Below are 16,622 nucleotides of genomic sequence, written 5' to 3' on the forward strand. Positions count from 1 at the left end.
GTGCCGCTGCGAGGCCCTATTGTTTTTGTAGGAATTCTTCTTATTATTCTTCTTTTTCTTCTCCGCAAACAATCGCATTTTTGAGACACTAAACGTGAACGAAAACTCACCAAACTTTACACGCACATCAGGCCTGGCGAAAAATTTGATATTTTAAAGTCGCCATACAAGATAACAGAAAAATGGCTCCTTAGCGCCCCCTACATAGGTTAAACGGATCCCTGTCCCGCTACGATTGTCCGACGGCTATGAAAATTGTGTGGCACCTGTAGCACATCCCAATGAACAAAAACCTCTTTGAAGTGTGTACCCTAAAATAGATAGAAAGTGAGGTATGAGTATTTAAATGTCCAATTTTTGCCAATTTTTGCACATTTACAGGGGTCATACTTTTGCCCGCTTCTCCTACACGGTTAACCCGATTGACTTCAAACCTGGGATGTACCATCTCAACACCTGGGACAACATCATTGTGAAAAATGAAAAATTTTTGATATACTATATGACGGCGGCGGCGCATCAAATTTAGAGTTTAAAAATTCTTACTTCACGAAGCATTGCCGGTTGTACGTTCAATCTAGAGCTACGAAAATTGGTACACATATGTAACAGGCTATGACCTACAAAAAACTCTTTTTGAACCATATGCTAAACCTAACAGGAAGTCCACCATTTTGATTTATTTTGGAACGTGTTGCCATTTTTTGGGCCATTTCATTGGGGTCTTATTTTAACGAACTCCTCCTACAGTGTTTATCCGATCATCTTCAAACTTGGTGTGATTCATCTTAAGATGTTGAAGATGAAAAGTTATTGAAAGCTTTGTATTTCGTCGCACACTGTTGTCATGGCATGCACTGTTTTTAAAGGAAAAAAAATATCCTTAAAGAAGCATTCCCATTTGTACGAAGCAGCTAGAGCTACGAAAATTTGTAGACATATGTAACAGCCCAAGATGTACAAAAAAGTCTCTTGGTGCCCTGTGCTAAACCCAACAGGAAGTCCCCCAGGCGCCGGGCATCACATTTTGAGCTAAAAAACTCCTCTTTAACAAAGCATACCCGGCTGTACGTTTCACCTAGAGTTACCAAAATTTGTAGAGGTATATAACAGCCCTCGAGGTACAAAAAACTCTTTTTGAACCATATGCTAAACCTAACAGGACGTCCGCCATTTTGATTTACTTTGGGATGTGTTGCCATTTTTTTTGGCCATTTCATAGGGGTCATATTTTAACAAACTCCTCCTACAGAGTTTATCCGATCATCTTCAAACTTGGTGTGATTCATCTTAAGATGTTGAAAATGAAAAGTTATTGAAAGTTTTTTATTTCGTCACACGCTGTTGTCGTGGCATGCACTTTTTGCAAAGAAAAAAAAATCTTATTAATGAAGCATTCCCAGTTGTACGAAGCAGCTAGAGCGACGAAAAATTGTAGACATATGTAACAGTCCAGGATGTACAAAAAAGTCTCTTGGTGCCATGTGATTAACCTAACAGGAAGTCCCCCAGGGGCCGGGCATCACATTTTGAGCTAAAAAACTCCTCTTTAACGAAGCATTCCCGGTTGTACGTTTCACCTAGCGCTATGATAATTTGCAGGCATACATAAGAGCCCATGATGTACAAAAAAAGTCTCTTGGAACCATGTGCTAAACCAAACAGGAAGTCTGCCATTTTGATTTATGATGGGATTTGTTGCCATTTTTTGTGGCCTTTTTCAGGGGTCATGTTTTAATGAACCCCTCCTACAAAATTTATCCGACTGTCTTCAAACTTGGTGTGTTTCATCTTAAGATGTTTAAGATGCAAAGTAATCGAAAGTTTTTTATTTTGTAACACGCTGTTGCCATAGCAATGCATTGTTTGTCAAGTGCTGCTTTTTTTTTTATACACATGAAAACTCATGAAACTTTGCAAACACATCAGACTTGTCATGAACATGAATTTTCAGAGATTTATTGTGCAATTTGCAATAAATAGCGCCCTCTAGACATTTTTATGAAGCATTTCCGATTGTATGATTATGCTAGATTTTTAAAAATTAGGACAGAACCCTATCAGCCTAAGACCTACAAAAAAGTATTATGTAGCCATTTGCCAAACCAAAGAGGAAGTCCGCTATTTTGATTTTATTTTGGGAATTATACATCATTTTTGGCCTTTTTCATTAAACTTTGCACAGACAAGGCATGGAAAAAACTAACATTTTAAATGGTCCTTGTTCCATGTAACAGTTGTCAAGTGCTGCTTTTTTTTTTTTTTTTATACACATGAAAACTCATGAAACTTTGCAAACACATCAGACTTGTCATGAACATGAATTTTTAGAGATTTATTGTGCAATTTGCAATAAATAGCGCCCTCTAGACATTTTTATGAAGCATTTCCGATTGTATGATTATGCTAGACCTACAAAAAAGTATTATGTAGCCATTTGCCAAACCAAAGAGGAAGTCCGCTATTTTGATTTTATTTTGGGAATTATACATCATTTTTGGCCTTTTTCATTAAACTTTGCACAGACAAGGCATGGAAAAAACTAACATTTTAAATGGTCCTTGTTCCATGTAACAGTACCCCAACGTGCCAGTACCCTGACGTGCAAGTAACCCAACGTTGTGCTCAATAGCGCCCTCTATGCATTTTTATGGAGCATTTCCAATTGTATGATTCAAGCGATACACAACTAAAGATGACTTGACCAAGATTTATGAAAACTGGGAGGCATACCTATTAGCTTAAGACCTACAAAAGGTATTCTGTAGCCGTATGCTAAACCTAAAAGGAAGTCCACCATTTTGAATTTATTTTGGGAATTGCACACCATATTTTGCGTTTTGATTAAACTTTGCACACACAAGGCTTCTCAAAAACATTTTAGATGGTCCTTGTCCTATTTGACAGTACCCCAACGTGCCAGTACCCCGACGTGCAAGTACCCCAACGTGGCCCGGGTTGCGAGGGCCCTTTATAGCTGCTCGCAGCTCTAGTTATTATTCTTCTTCTTCTTTTTCTTTGTTATTATTCTTTTCCGCAAACAACCACATTTTTGAGGCACTAAACATGAACGAAAACTCACCAAACTTTACACGGAGATCGGGCCTGGCGAAAAATTTGATATTTTAAAGTCGCCATACATGATAACAGAAAAATGGCTCTGTAGCGCCACCTACATAGGTTTAACGGATCCCTGTCCCGCTACGATTGTCCTATGGCTACGAAAATTGTGTGGCACCTGTAGCACATCCAGATGAACAAAAACCTCTTTGATATGTGTACCCTAAAATAGACAGGAAGTGAGGTATGAGTATTTGAATGTCCAATTTTGGCCCATTTTTGCACATTTACAGGGGTCATACTTTTGCCCGCTTCTCCTACACGGTTAACCCGATTGACTTCAAACTTGGGCTGTACCATCTCAACACCTGGGACAACATCATGGTAAAAAATCTAAAGTTTTTGACATACTATATGACGGTGGCGGGGCATCAAATTTACAGTTTCAAAATTCTTACTTAACAAAGCATTGCCGTGGTACGTTTAATTGAGAGCCACGAAAATTGGTACACATATGTAACAGACTATGATCTACAAAAAACTCTTTTTGAACCATATGCTAAACCTAACAGGAAGTCCGCCAGAGGCGAGGCATCAAATTTTGTGTTTCAAAATTCTTATTTAATGAAGCATTCCCGGCTGTACATTTCACCTAGAGTTACCAACATTTGAAGACATATGTAACAGCCCTCAAGGTACAAAAAACTATTTTTGAACCATATGCTAAACCGAACAGGAAGTCCGCCATTTTGATTTACTTTGGAACGTGTTGCCATTTTTTGGGCCATTTCATAGGGGTCTTATTTTAACGAACTCCTCCTACAGAGTTTATCCGATCATCTCCAAACTTGGTGTGATTCATCTTAAAATGTTGAAGATGAAAAGTTATTGAAAGCTTTTTATTTCGTCGCACGCTGTTGCCGTGGCATGCACAGTTTGCAAAGGAAAAAATTCCCTCTTAATGAAGCATTCACAGTTGTACGAAGCAGCTCGAGCTACGAAAATTTGGAGACAAATTTAACAGCCCACAATGTACAAAAAAGTCTCTTGGTGCCATGTGCTAAACCCAACAGGAAGTCCCGTAAGGGCCGGTCATCACATTTTGAGGTAAAAAACTCCTCTTTAACGAAGCATTCCCGGTTGTACGTTTCACCTAGCGCTATGATAATTTAGAGGCATACATAAGAGCCCACGATGTACAAAATAGTCTCTTGGAACCATCTTCCAAAACAAACAGGAAGTCCGCCATTTTGATTTACGTTGGGATTTGTAGCCATTTTTTGTGGCCTTTTTTAGGGGTCATATTTTAACGAACTCCTCCTACAAAATTTATCTGACTGTCTTCAAACTTGGTGTGCTTCATCTTAAGATGTTTAAGATACAAAGTTATCGAAAGTTATTTATTTTGTTCCACGCCGTTTCATGGCGATGCATTGTTTGCCAAGTAAAATGCTGCTTTTTTTTTTTTGGGTCTAAACATGTGCAAAAACTCATGAAACTTTACACACACATCAGGCTTGTCATAAGCATGAATATTTTAGAGATTTCTTATTAAATTTGCAATAAATGCTTCAATAGCGCCCTCTAGACATTTTTATGAAGTCTTTCCGATTATATGATTCAGCTAGATGTGTGAATATTGGCAGGCATGCCTAATATATTCAAAAAGTATTCTATATAGCCATGTGCCAATCCATTTTGATTTTATTTTGTTAATTGTGCATCATTTTTGGCCTTTCCATGAAACTTTACAAACACAAAGCATGGCAAAAACGTTTAAAATTTAGATGGTTTCCTATTTGACAGTACCCCAACATGCCAGTACCCCGACGTGCAAATACCCCAACGTGGCCCGGGTTGCGAGGGCCCTTTATAGCTGCTCGCAGCTCTAGTTATTCTTCTTCTTTTTATTTGTTATTATTCTTTTCCGCAAACAATCACATTTTTGAGACACTAAACGTGAACGAAAACTCACCAAACTTTACACACACGTCAGGCCTGGCGAAAAATTTGATATTTTAAAGTCGCCATAGGTGATAACAGAAAAATGGCTCCATAGCGCCACCTACATAGGTTAAACAGATCCCTGGCCCGCTACGATTGTCCGACGGCTATGAAAATTGTGTGGCACCTGTAGCACATCCAGATGAACAAAAACCTCTTTGATGTGTGTACCCTAAAATAGACAGGAAGTGAGATATGAGTATTTAAATGTCCAATTTTGGCCAATTTTTGCACATTTACAGGGGTCATACTTTTGCCTGCTTCTCCTACACGGTTAATCCAATTGACTTCAAACTTGGGATGTACCATCTCAAGACCTGGGACAACACCATGGTAAAAAAATCTAAAGTTTTCGACATACTATATGACGGCGGTGGGGCATCAAATTTAGAGTTTCAAAACTCTTACTAAACGTAGTATTGCCGGTTGTATGTTTAACCTAGAGCTACGAAAATTGGTACACATATGTAACAGACTATGACCTACAAAAAAGTCTGTTGGTGCCATATGCTAAACCCAACAGGAAGTCCGCCAGAGGCGGGGCATCAAATTTGGAGTTTCAAAATTCTTACTTAATGAAGCATTCCCGGCTGTACGTTTCACCTAGAGTTACCAAAATTTAAAGACATATGTAACAGCCCTCAAGGTACAAAAAACTCTTTTTGAACCATATGCTAAACCTAACAGAAAGTCCACCATTTTGATTTACTTTGGAACGTGTTCCCATTTTTTTGGCCATTTCATAGGGGTCCTATTTTAACGAACTCCTCTTACAGAGTTTATCCGATCATCTTCAAACTTGGTGTGATTCATCTTAAGATGTTGAAGATGAAAAGTTATTGAAAGCTTTTTATTTCGCTGCACGCTGTTGTCGTGGCATGCACTTGTTTGCAAAGGAAAAAAATTCTTCTTAATGAAGAATTCTCAGTTGTACGAAGCAGCTAGAGCTACGAAAATTTGTAGACATATGTAACAGCCCACGATGTACAAAAAAAGTCTCTTGCTGCTTTGTGCTAAACCCAACAGGAAGTCCCGCAAGGGCCGGGCATCACTTTTTGAGCTAAAAAAACTCCTCTTTAACGAAGCATTCCCGGTTGTACCTTTCACCTAGCGCTATGATAATTTGGAGGCATACATAAGAGCCCACGATGTACAAAAAAGTCTTTTAGAACCATATGCTAAGCCAAACAGGAAGTCCGGCATTTTGATTTACTTTGCTATTTGTAGCCATTTTTTGGGGGCCTTTTATAGGCCTCATATTTTCTACAAAACTTATCAGATTGTCTTCATTCTTTGGCATGTTTCATCTGAAGTATTGCCGGTTATACGTTTAATCTAGAGCTACGAAAATTGGTACACATATGTAACAGACTATGATCTACAAAAAAGCCTGTTGGTGCCATATGCTAAACCTAACAGGAAGTCCGCCAGAGGCAGGGCATCAAATTTTGCATTTCAAAATTTTTACTTAATGAAGCATTTCCGGCTGTACGTTTCACCTAGAGTGACCAAAATTTGAAGACATATGTAACAGCCCTCGAGGTACAAAAAACTCTTTTTGAACCATATGCTAAACCTAACAGGAAGTCTGCCATTTTGATTTACTTTGGAACATGTTGCCATTTTTTTGGCCATTTCATAGGGGTCTTATTTTAACGAACTCCTCCTACAGAGTTTATCCGATCATCTTCAAACTTGGTGTGATTCATCTTAAGATGTTGACGATGAAAAGTTATTGAAAGCTTTTTATTTCGTCGCACGCTGTTGTCGTGGCATGCACTGTTGGCAAAGGAAAAAAAAATCCTTCTTAATGCAGCGTTCCCAGTTGGACGAAGCAGCTCGAGCTACAAAAATTTGTAGACATATGTACACATTTGTCCACATATATATATTTACATATGCATGTAAAAAAATTATGTCAGGCTAAACTAAATGGTTGATTAGGCCCCACACATTCTCACCTTACCATACCCGGCCCTCTTTGCAAAAGGTTTGAACACTCCTGGCCTAAACCTAGGTGTATACTCAAACTATGCACGCACATAAAGCCTGGAACAAAATGTGTAATTTAGAGGGTTCTTGTTTTGTTTTTTGTATTCCTTATATTTCATGTCATTATACTTGACACACTATTTTTACTACTCACTGAATCAGTTATAAGAACATTTAATTGATACAATCCAATCACATCCTAGAGAATTGAAAACACATTCAATCATGAGGTTGTTAAGACACATTTACTTCTGTAGCACTTAACCACAAACAAGTTGCGACATCCCCTGATCTAACCCTCCAACCGGGCAAGGAAAAACTTTCAGGGGTCATATTTTAACGAACCCCTCCTACAAAATTTATCCGACTGTCTTCAAACTTGGTGTGTTTCATCTTAAGATGTTTAAGATGCAAAGTAATCGAAAGTTTTTTATTTTGTAACACGCTGTTGCCATAGCAATGCATTGTTTGTCAAGTGCTGCTTTTTTTTTTTATACACATGAAAACTCATGGAACTTTGCAAACACATCAGACTTGTCATGAACATGAATTTTCAGAGATTTATTGTGCAATTTGAAATAAATAGCGCCCTCTAGACCTTTTTATGAAGCATTTCCGATTGTATGATTATGCTAGACCTACAAAAAAGTATTATGTAGCCATTTGCCAAACCAAAGAGGAAGTCCGCTATTTTGATTTTATTTTGGGAATTATACATAATTTTTGGCCTTCTTCATTAAACTTTGCACAGACAAGGCATGGAAAAAACTAACATTTTAAATGGTCCTTGTTCCATGTAACAGTACCCCAACGTGCCAGTACCCTGACGTGCAAGTAACCCAACGTTGTGCTCAATAGCGCCCTCTATGCATTTTTATGGAGCATTTCCAATTGTATGATTCAAGCGATACACAACTAAAGATGACTTGACCTAGATTTGTGAAAACTGTGAGGCATACCTATTAGCTTAAGACCTACAAAAAGTATTCTGTAGCCGTATGCTAAACCTAAAAGGAAGTCCGCCATTTTGAATTTATTTTGGGAATTGCGCACCATATTTTGCGTTTTGATTAAACTTTGCACACACAAGGCTTGTCAAAAACATTTTAGATGGTCCTTGTCCTATTTGACAGTACCCCAACGTGCCAGTACCCCGACGTGCAAGTACCCCAACGTGGCACGCCTTTGCTGTAGCGATGCATTGTTTGCAAAGAATTTTTTTTTTTTATATGATTCAGCTAGATGTGTGAATATTGGGAGGCATACCTATCAGCCGAATACCTCGACAAAGCATTCCATAGCAATGTGAACAAACACAAAAAGCATGGCAAAACATTTACAATTTAGACGGTTTCTTATGAAACAGTACCCTAACGTGCCAGTACCCCGACGTGCAAATACCCCAACGTGGCACGGGTTGCGAGGGCCCTTTATAGCTGCTCGCAGCTCTAGTTTATTATTATTTTTTATTTTAATGATACGTTATTAGATAAAAAATAGTTTATTAGTACATTAACATGATAGAATAGGGAGTAGGACTAGATCAATTATTGCTCTTCTTCCTACTCCTTTTGAACATGTCATTTATGACATTAATGAATTATTTTCTTTCTTCAAATTTTTATTTTAACTTCAACTTATATTTTGTAATGTGTTAACATGTTCAATAAACCAACCAACCCTCTCTGGTCTGTAGCCTCCTCTTTGCCACATCTCTTCACTGACGTCGTCAATATTTTGAATCAGATGTAATGCCTTTGCTTGCTGTTTATCTTTTTCATGTCAGCCCATGGTGACATGCTGAAACGTGCTTACTATGGAAATCCGACAGCGTTGTCAGAGGTAAGGAATAATGACTCATAAATATTTTCATGTTTTTAATACAATAAAATGGCAGCATGGGAATATACATACAGGCACATGAACAAAGTTTAACTTCCAAAATACAGCTCTGCTTTTACTGTTAACAAACGGCGCCATTGTGCGATCGAGTAGTTATCCCTGCCGATGTTGACAAGTTAACACAAAGTGTCTCCGGTGGTTAGCGTTAGCATAAGAGAGGAGAAAAGAAGGCAGAGTTAAACCTGTGTATCTGCGCACACAGCAGTGATTGCTCGATGTACTGTCGTCTCGCCTCTTCTTCGATGCCTTGACAAATGCAGGCAAACCACACTCATAAGAAAAAAAATGACGAAAATATACTCCAAAACGCTGACAACTGGTGAGGTTCTCTGAAGGAAACCAAATGGCAATCGCCCCTAACGGAAACGGCGGTGCGCTCATAAATTTTCCCGGAAATACTATTTGTGCATAGAGTCCATTTTGCTGCTTAACTCATTTTCCCCAAACACTATATATTAATCAGACGACCATGTTTTGATTGGTGGGGCTGCATAGAACATATAATTGTCAGGAAAATGTTTGGGTTGACTTTCCCTTTAAATATTTATTTTTTAAGCATGTGGACATTATAAAAATATATATGAAGAAAGTTGATTTTCACTGATTACAGATGAATAGGTCTGTTCACTTTATAGTGGTTCATAGCGATGACCCGGTGGCAGGATTAGCATTTTTGTAAAACGGATGGATAGGATGTGAATGCTCAGGCAAACAGCCGTGTACACACTATTTTCAAGCGGACTATCAGGAAGCGCCACATTTCCTTGACCTCACTGTGCCGGAGCATTGCGGTGTTTCCCTCCCGCATATCAAAGTCCTGCGTTTACAGTTATCTCTGCAGCAGAAGCAATCGGCGCGGGTGCAGGGTCAGTTCTCTGGACCGAGATGCAAACCAAACGGACTCACCAACGACTTCAAAGTCCAAGCATAGACTGTTGTTTCAAACTCTGAATATCATAACCACGAGTGGTATGGATGAGCATCCAGATGGGGAGAATACCTTTGATTAATTATAGCCGACAAAGATCACAGAACAGGCTCGAGAGTAGAGAGTGTGCAGCAACAACAACAAAATTCATTCGGGCCTTGTTATATCGCTGGCTGGCGAAACCCAAAACCATGTCAAACATAATGGAAAATATTTGAGGTCTTCTTTTATTAACCGAGAGTGGCTTTGATGTTTGACGTCTTTATTTGTTTTAGAAGAAGAAAGGGAATGGGGCAATATGGCATGCAACCATCTCCTTTTGGAGTGAGCAGACCAAAAAAAAAAAAAAAAAAAAAGCCGTGCTTGCTCCTTCTACATAATCAATTAAACATCACTATTGGCCGCATCAAAGAGCAGCAGAAAATGATCAAAGTAAGGCGTCTTTTGTTTGAGCACAAACCGCTTCCTGCTACTGTGTTGTTCTGCTCGGGAGCGTATCGCCTTGGATTGTTTTGAAACGACAAAAGCAGAGCAAGCCTCTAAAAGACTGGATTTACACGCTGCGGTTCGACTGACACAATTCAAATTTTGAGGGGGGGTATGCGTCATGGCAGTTAAGGCAAGAAAAAAAAAAAAAACATTGCCTGGAAAACTGTTATGAAACATTCTTACCGAAAACAAAACATTCAATGAAAAATTGCAGCATCGTAAAATTCCAGTTTACAAAATGCAAAACACATTTGCAAATAAAATAATTTAGATGCACTGAGGTGGGCAAACCCATAGACATGGTCGTACTATTTATTTTGGATTTTATCTAATTCATCCACAAACGGACAAAAATATATATCGAGCTTAATACATGCATAAATTAACCTGAAGCTGGAGGTGTTGTAGAATTAAATGTCATACCTTAACAAGACCAAGACATATTGATAGCTACTGTATCTCATCATGGTCATGATTGACTGCGGCTGGTAGTTTCCGCCGGTAACGCGTTACTTAACGTGTTACTCAAAAATTTCTGCTTTTCAAAGTAACTAGTAGTCTAACGCGTTACTTTATTTTACAAAGTAGTCTGATTGAAGTTACTATTCAGGGATTCAATGCGTTACTCCACATTTTACATGACTCAAAGTATCTGCCTGCTGAGGCAGTCGCAAACTGCCACCGCTATGTTTACGCCGAAGATGACGCGGAAGTCATTGATCACCACACCGAATTCAACCATGGTATGGTAGTAAATGGTTTGAACATTCAAGAAAAAGTGATAATACTTTTACCACTAGTTTTACTCACCAACACTCGCATCCCCCACCCCTGCGCCCCCCAACCGCGTGCTCGTGTCGATGGGCGGGAGCACGCAGAGCGTCTCAGCTCTCTCTAGTGCTTTGGACAACTGACAGACACACCACACACTCGCGCCCGTCGACGGGAACGCGCAACCGAGAGGCACAAAGTTGGAAGCACAAGTATTGGGACGCGGCCCACACGTCGCAAACTGGAACCGGAATCAAAGCTGATGTGGAAAAACAGTCCCGCCTCTTCCGAGACATATAACCCATGGAAGCAGGGTGACACGGCAAAAATTGCTTTCCCCCTCCCCCTGGGCGACCCGAGACATTCGTGCATGTGAAAATTCACGCTTGTACATGTAGACGTGCACGCGATCTTCAAACTGTTGCTTCCCCCGTCACGGATGCTTATCACAACCCGTGTGTTGAGACCTGAGATGCGACGAGGTACGGATTTTGCGGTTGTTTGTCGCGTCCAGTGTGCTGAGCCCATGAGACCGAAAATGACATTTTCGTTTTTCGTTCAAAAGAATTGTGTACAAGATGCCGTATCGTCCATCATCAGCTCAAAGTTTTGTACAGAATGTCCCACCTTTCCCGAACACAATGGAGCAGTCCCAGATGGATAATTTGAAGAACTCCCTTGAGTGAATTACAATTATCAATCTAGTTACACTGCCTTGTTTGTTTTAAAAAAAAATAAATAAAAAAAAAAAAAAAATAATAAAATAAAAAAAATAAAAAAAAAACATCCACATAAATGCACACAAAAAGGAATTCTTTGCTTGTTGGGCATCTTATTGGGTAACAGTGTTCACACATAAATAAATGTCATTGATGTTATTTGATAATGATTTTAAACCATAACTAGATTTATTTTAGTTATTAAATAGAAACAATAAATCAACATAAATCATAATAAGCGAAGTGCGCATTAAGTTTGCACATGCGTGAGGGAAAAAACGAGGCTACCAACTTTGCCTAACTGTACACTATAAAGCTTGCAAGTCAACTTCCCCCGATATCAGTAAACCACATGCTATGCATGTTAATAAAAATAGCAACTTTCCAGCCGTTGAAACGTTTCTATCAGAGCCGATTCCATTGGATCCAATTCATTTTCAATGACCGTTAGTTTCGCCTACCCACAATACACCACGCCGCTACCCATAATGCACCTTGAATTCGAGAAGCTAGCGCACTTCGCTTATTTCTGAATGGGCCCCCGGCCACTTTTTAAAGGAAAAGTGGGGCCCCAAGGTAAAACAGGTGAAGAACCCCTGGTCTACAGGTTCCAGTGCCGTCACAGAAGTTACCAGAACGTTGCTTCATTCAAGCCTCCTGCCTTCAGCACTCTGCCTCCGGATTTCTTTTCACAGGGTTGACAGCCTTTTCTAATAACGAGATGGCTGCAAGTCAGACTGATGAGCCACAACCACCCAGAACACGCCAGATAACCCAACTTCACACTTTCTCCTATCAGCCTCAGTAGTAACAACTCCACCAGACTTTTATCTAAAGCTATACATTCACATTGCAGGGTATGATACCAAATTCACTTTTTTTTTTCTTCTTTTTTGTAGACAATGGGATGCTTGTCTTCATTTCTACCCCTTCGCCTCGACCTTGGAACCACAAACCCTTTCTGTATTCATTTCTAAAAAAAAACAAAAACAAAAACAAAAACAAAAAAACAAAAAAAAACTGTGGCCACTAAATTGACCCATACTCAAAAGAATGTGAAAGTCTGAGGAAGTTAAGAAGATCAAAGAATTTACACACGTTGGCACATTCTTTTAGAGCATTTCCAAATAACTGCACTCATTGGATTGACCCATGCTCAGAACATTACAAAAGTCCAAGAAACTCAAATAGGAAAAAAGAAGAACTGTCTTTTGGGGCATTTCTAAACATAATTCTTTGGTGCATCCCAAATGAAAACACTGGGAAAATCAAAGGAAGTCAGTGAAGATCTTAAAAAAAAATAAAAAAATAAAAAATAGGATCAATCCATACCGAGAACAATGGAAACATTCAAGGAACTCAGTGAAGACTACTAAAAAGGAGATTTGTAAATGTACACACACGGACCCGTTGCCATGGGCGGGCCTTGGGGGTCCGTGCCCGCCCTGTCAGTCAGCCGTGCCCGCCCTAGCAAGATGACTCACCAACTATTCATCCTATCAGTCACGTAAACTTGCGCCTTCTGTTTTAAGTAAAGCATGGCGTGCCAGCCAACCACATACCTCCTTTCAAGTTTGGCTGTGATTGACAACTAAGCCAGCCAATGACAATCAGGATCAGGAGGGATGGGTGGGGTGGGGGGAGACGCGCGCTCTGCAGACGTGCCTTAGCCAAATGTACTTCCGGGTAGATCGTGCGCATTTGCCGGCTGGCGCTGGGACAAAGACTGAGCAGTGAGCACGTCGTGCCGCTTTAATGGAAGCCACCAAATGCCAAACCTTGATCCAGGATGACACAGTTGACATCATTGGGAATCCTGAGTCCACTGGTTACGTTTACAAGTGAGTGTCAAACTTTTATTTTAATTAGTCAAGCCACACAGCACGGATGAATTGTAGCAATACACAGTATGCTGTTAACAGACCCAAGCAGTCACACATACACAACAACAACTAAGCAGCATAAAATTATTTATCACTAAAGCAGTTGCAGTACAATGTGAGTTGAATTCTCTTTTTTTATTGCCAAGTTTGTTCATGTTGATGACTGTCACTAAGTTCTAATAAAAAAAAACAGCACTTTACACATCCTTTTGGATTGATATTCTGCTTAGTTTTTCACTGAACCCATATGTTGTTTCTGTATATCATCGACATAACTCAACCTTATTTCTAAATCACTTTAAAACAGCCATTGCTGCATACAAAGTGCTGTACATGGAATAGAAATTAGTCTTTTAGTAGACACAAGTGAAATAAAATAACACAAAATAAAATTAATTAGAGTAAATATAAGTAGATAAGTATACACGCAAATAAAATACTAAAAATCTGTACAAGTATAGAAATAAAATAACACAAAATACAGAAGGCACCATCAAAAAAGTAAAATGATGTGAAGTCTCATGCTGAGTCAAAGATCAAAGAATAGAGATGTCTGGCAAAAATGAAAGGAAATTTTGTCCATATCGTACAGCCCTAATCCAACACGCAAATGATGGTTGGGTCACAGAGTCATTCATTCGGACATAGTTGTTTACAGAAGTGAAGAGTGGATTTGTTTCAAATGAACTTGTGAGTTGAATAAATGCAAAATGAACTACACATTTTTTTCAGTTTGTCTTTTAGATTTCAGATTTCCGCTTTTAAGTGACAGAAAATATTTCTGAGCACTTTTGCAGTTGTCACAATGCCGCTGTTCAACATGATGAACATTAGATTTAGGTTGATGAAGTGTGCCCCCCCCAAAAAAAGGTAATGCCCCCCCCCCCACAATTTCTTTCTGGTGACGGGTCTGTACACACATCTTCTGGAGTTATTGCTAAACAACTGCAACTTCAACTCATTGGCTCGACCCACACTCAGAACAATGAGAATGTCCAAGCAGCTCAGCGAAGCTCTAAAAAGATTGTAGATTTACACACAAGCTGTCTTTTGGCGTCATTTGTAAACAACCGCAAATTCCAGGATCATCAGTTCAAGTCCACGTATTCTCGATTGTTTGTTTGTTTTTGTTTGTTTGTTTTTAGAAATCATTGTTGTAGAATTATTCCACGCTAGAAAAATAGCACTTCATATTAATCATTAAAATACCTAAATGAATAAAAATATAGGTCCTAAATGGAAGGCTTTCACTGTAAATCTGACCTAATTTGCTGTCGTACACCGAGAGATGCCTCCTGCCACAGCCATACATGTTCTGTCTTTCGTTAGGAACCTCACAATGACAGCTTCAAGAAAATCTGGCAAACAGTGTTCTAACAACTGCCTTTAAAGTGAGCGGTGGACATAACACAGCTCTGCTTTTGCGAAGACTTGGAATTGTTCACACCACTCCGACTGAACGCAGCAGGGAAAAATCAAAGCGAACAATATACTTAGTGCAGTACCACTTTCATGATCGCAAAATTTGGACGCGCAATCAAGCAAATGATGAGCTGCGGAGGGTTATGTGGGAACAAGCTGTTATTTGGTTGTGTTCATGTGGCTACGATACGCCGGCGTATTGAGAAAAAAAAAAAAGAAAAAGGAAGAAAACACTCAACTCCCGACGCTAAAGCTGGATAATACATTGGCTTGGGTTTTTGACCCAAACTGGGGAAAACCGGTCCAAAAAAGCATTCCAGCAATCAAAGGCACAAACCGCCGAGCTTCTGAAGTGTTTGGGACACACAAATGAAAGGCCATGGCATGTAATAAAGGCAGTTTGTGCTTGATTGGTGTGAAACAGTGAGAGGAATACAGACATTGAGGAAGTACGAGCATCACTAATGGAAAGTCCACATTTCATATGATTTAATGTTGCACAGAGTTGTCAGGGAATATGATCCACCGCTACCCATATTATAGCGACACCCGAAGTGGGAAGTAACTAAGAACAGATATTTGAGAGTTGAAATTTGACAGTTAAGTGAAGTATTTTTTTTCTTCTCAGAGCTACCACAATGCAAGCTAATTAAAGAGGAATGTGTTTTCGTTGTGCCAATTCATCAAAACGGGTATTGTATATAATTGACGGGAAATTTTACTTCAGTACATCTAAAAGTCTATACTTGTACTTAATTACAGGAGTTGAATCAGGACATCTACTTTTACCAGAGAATATTCTTTTAACAAATATCTGTACAGTACTTCCACTTACCTGAGAGAGTACATTTGATACTTTTTTGGGACAACATACAGTACTCAGCATATACGAGTACACTGCTTCGAAAAATTGAAAGATTAAGAACAATTTCCAAAATTTTGACAAAATGTTTTGATTGATTGATTGATTGGTATCAGGAACAGTACTAATTAATAAACATTTCTGTAAATATGCCAGAATTAGCCAAAAGGCTATTTTTCATCTGCAGTCCTGAGACAGATCATAAACATCACCCAAGTAAAAAATAAATAAATAAATAAAATAAAATAATAATAATAATAATAATAATAATAATAATAATTCATAATAATAATAAAATGCACAAAAATAACATTTTCTGTAGAATTTGCGCTTAACTCACAACATGAAAGTATGATTGATAATAGAATGCATAGATTAAAAAATATTTTAGTTTAATCATTAACTAATAAAAAAAAATAATGCATCCCATAACAAAAACTACAACATCTAGTATGTTCTATGACCTCTATGAGTTTTATCCTCTATGAGGATTGGAATTAACAAGTTGTCAATCTTTTTTTTCTCGAGGTCTACTTATTTGTGCAAAATGTTCGTTAAGAAAACTACTTTTTTGATTCTGAAAGGAAACT

At 38.8% G+C, this 16,622-nt stretch overlaps 1 long non-coding RNA gene across 2 annotated transcripts in view; it reads right to left on the bottom strand.

Annotated features, from left to right (window-relative positions):
- The window catches only part of LOC144022852 (uncharacterized), a 183,496-nt gene that overhangs the window by 121,284 nt on the left and 45,590 nt on the right, over positions 1-16,622 (bottom strand). The window lies entirely within an intron of this gene.

The sequence above is a fragment of the Festucalex cinctus genome, chromosome 1 (genome assembly GCF_051991245.1).
Source record: "Festucalex cinctus isolate MCC-2025b chromosome 1, RoL_Fcin_1.0, whole genome shotgun sequence".
NCBI classification, from domain to species: domain Eukaryota; kingdom Metazoa; phylum Chordata; class Actinopteri; order Syngnathiformes; family Syngnathidae; genus Festucalex; species Festucalex cinctus.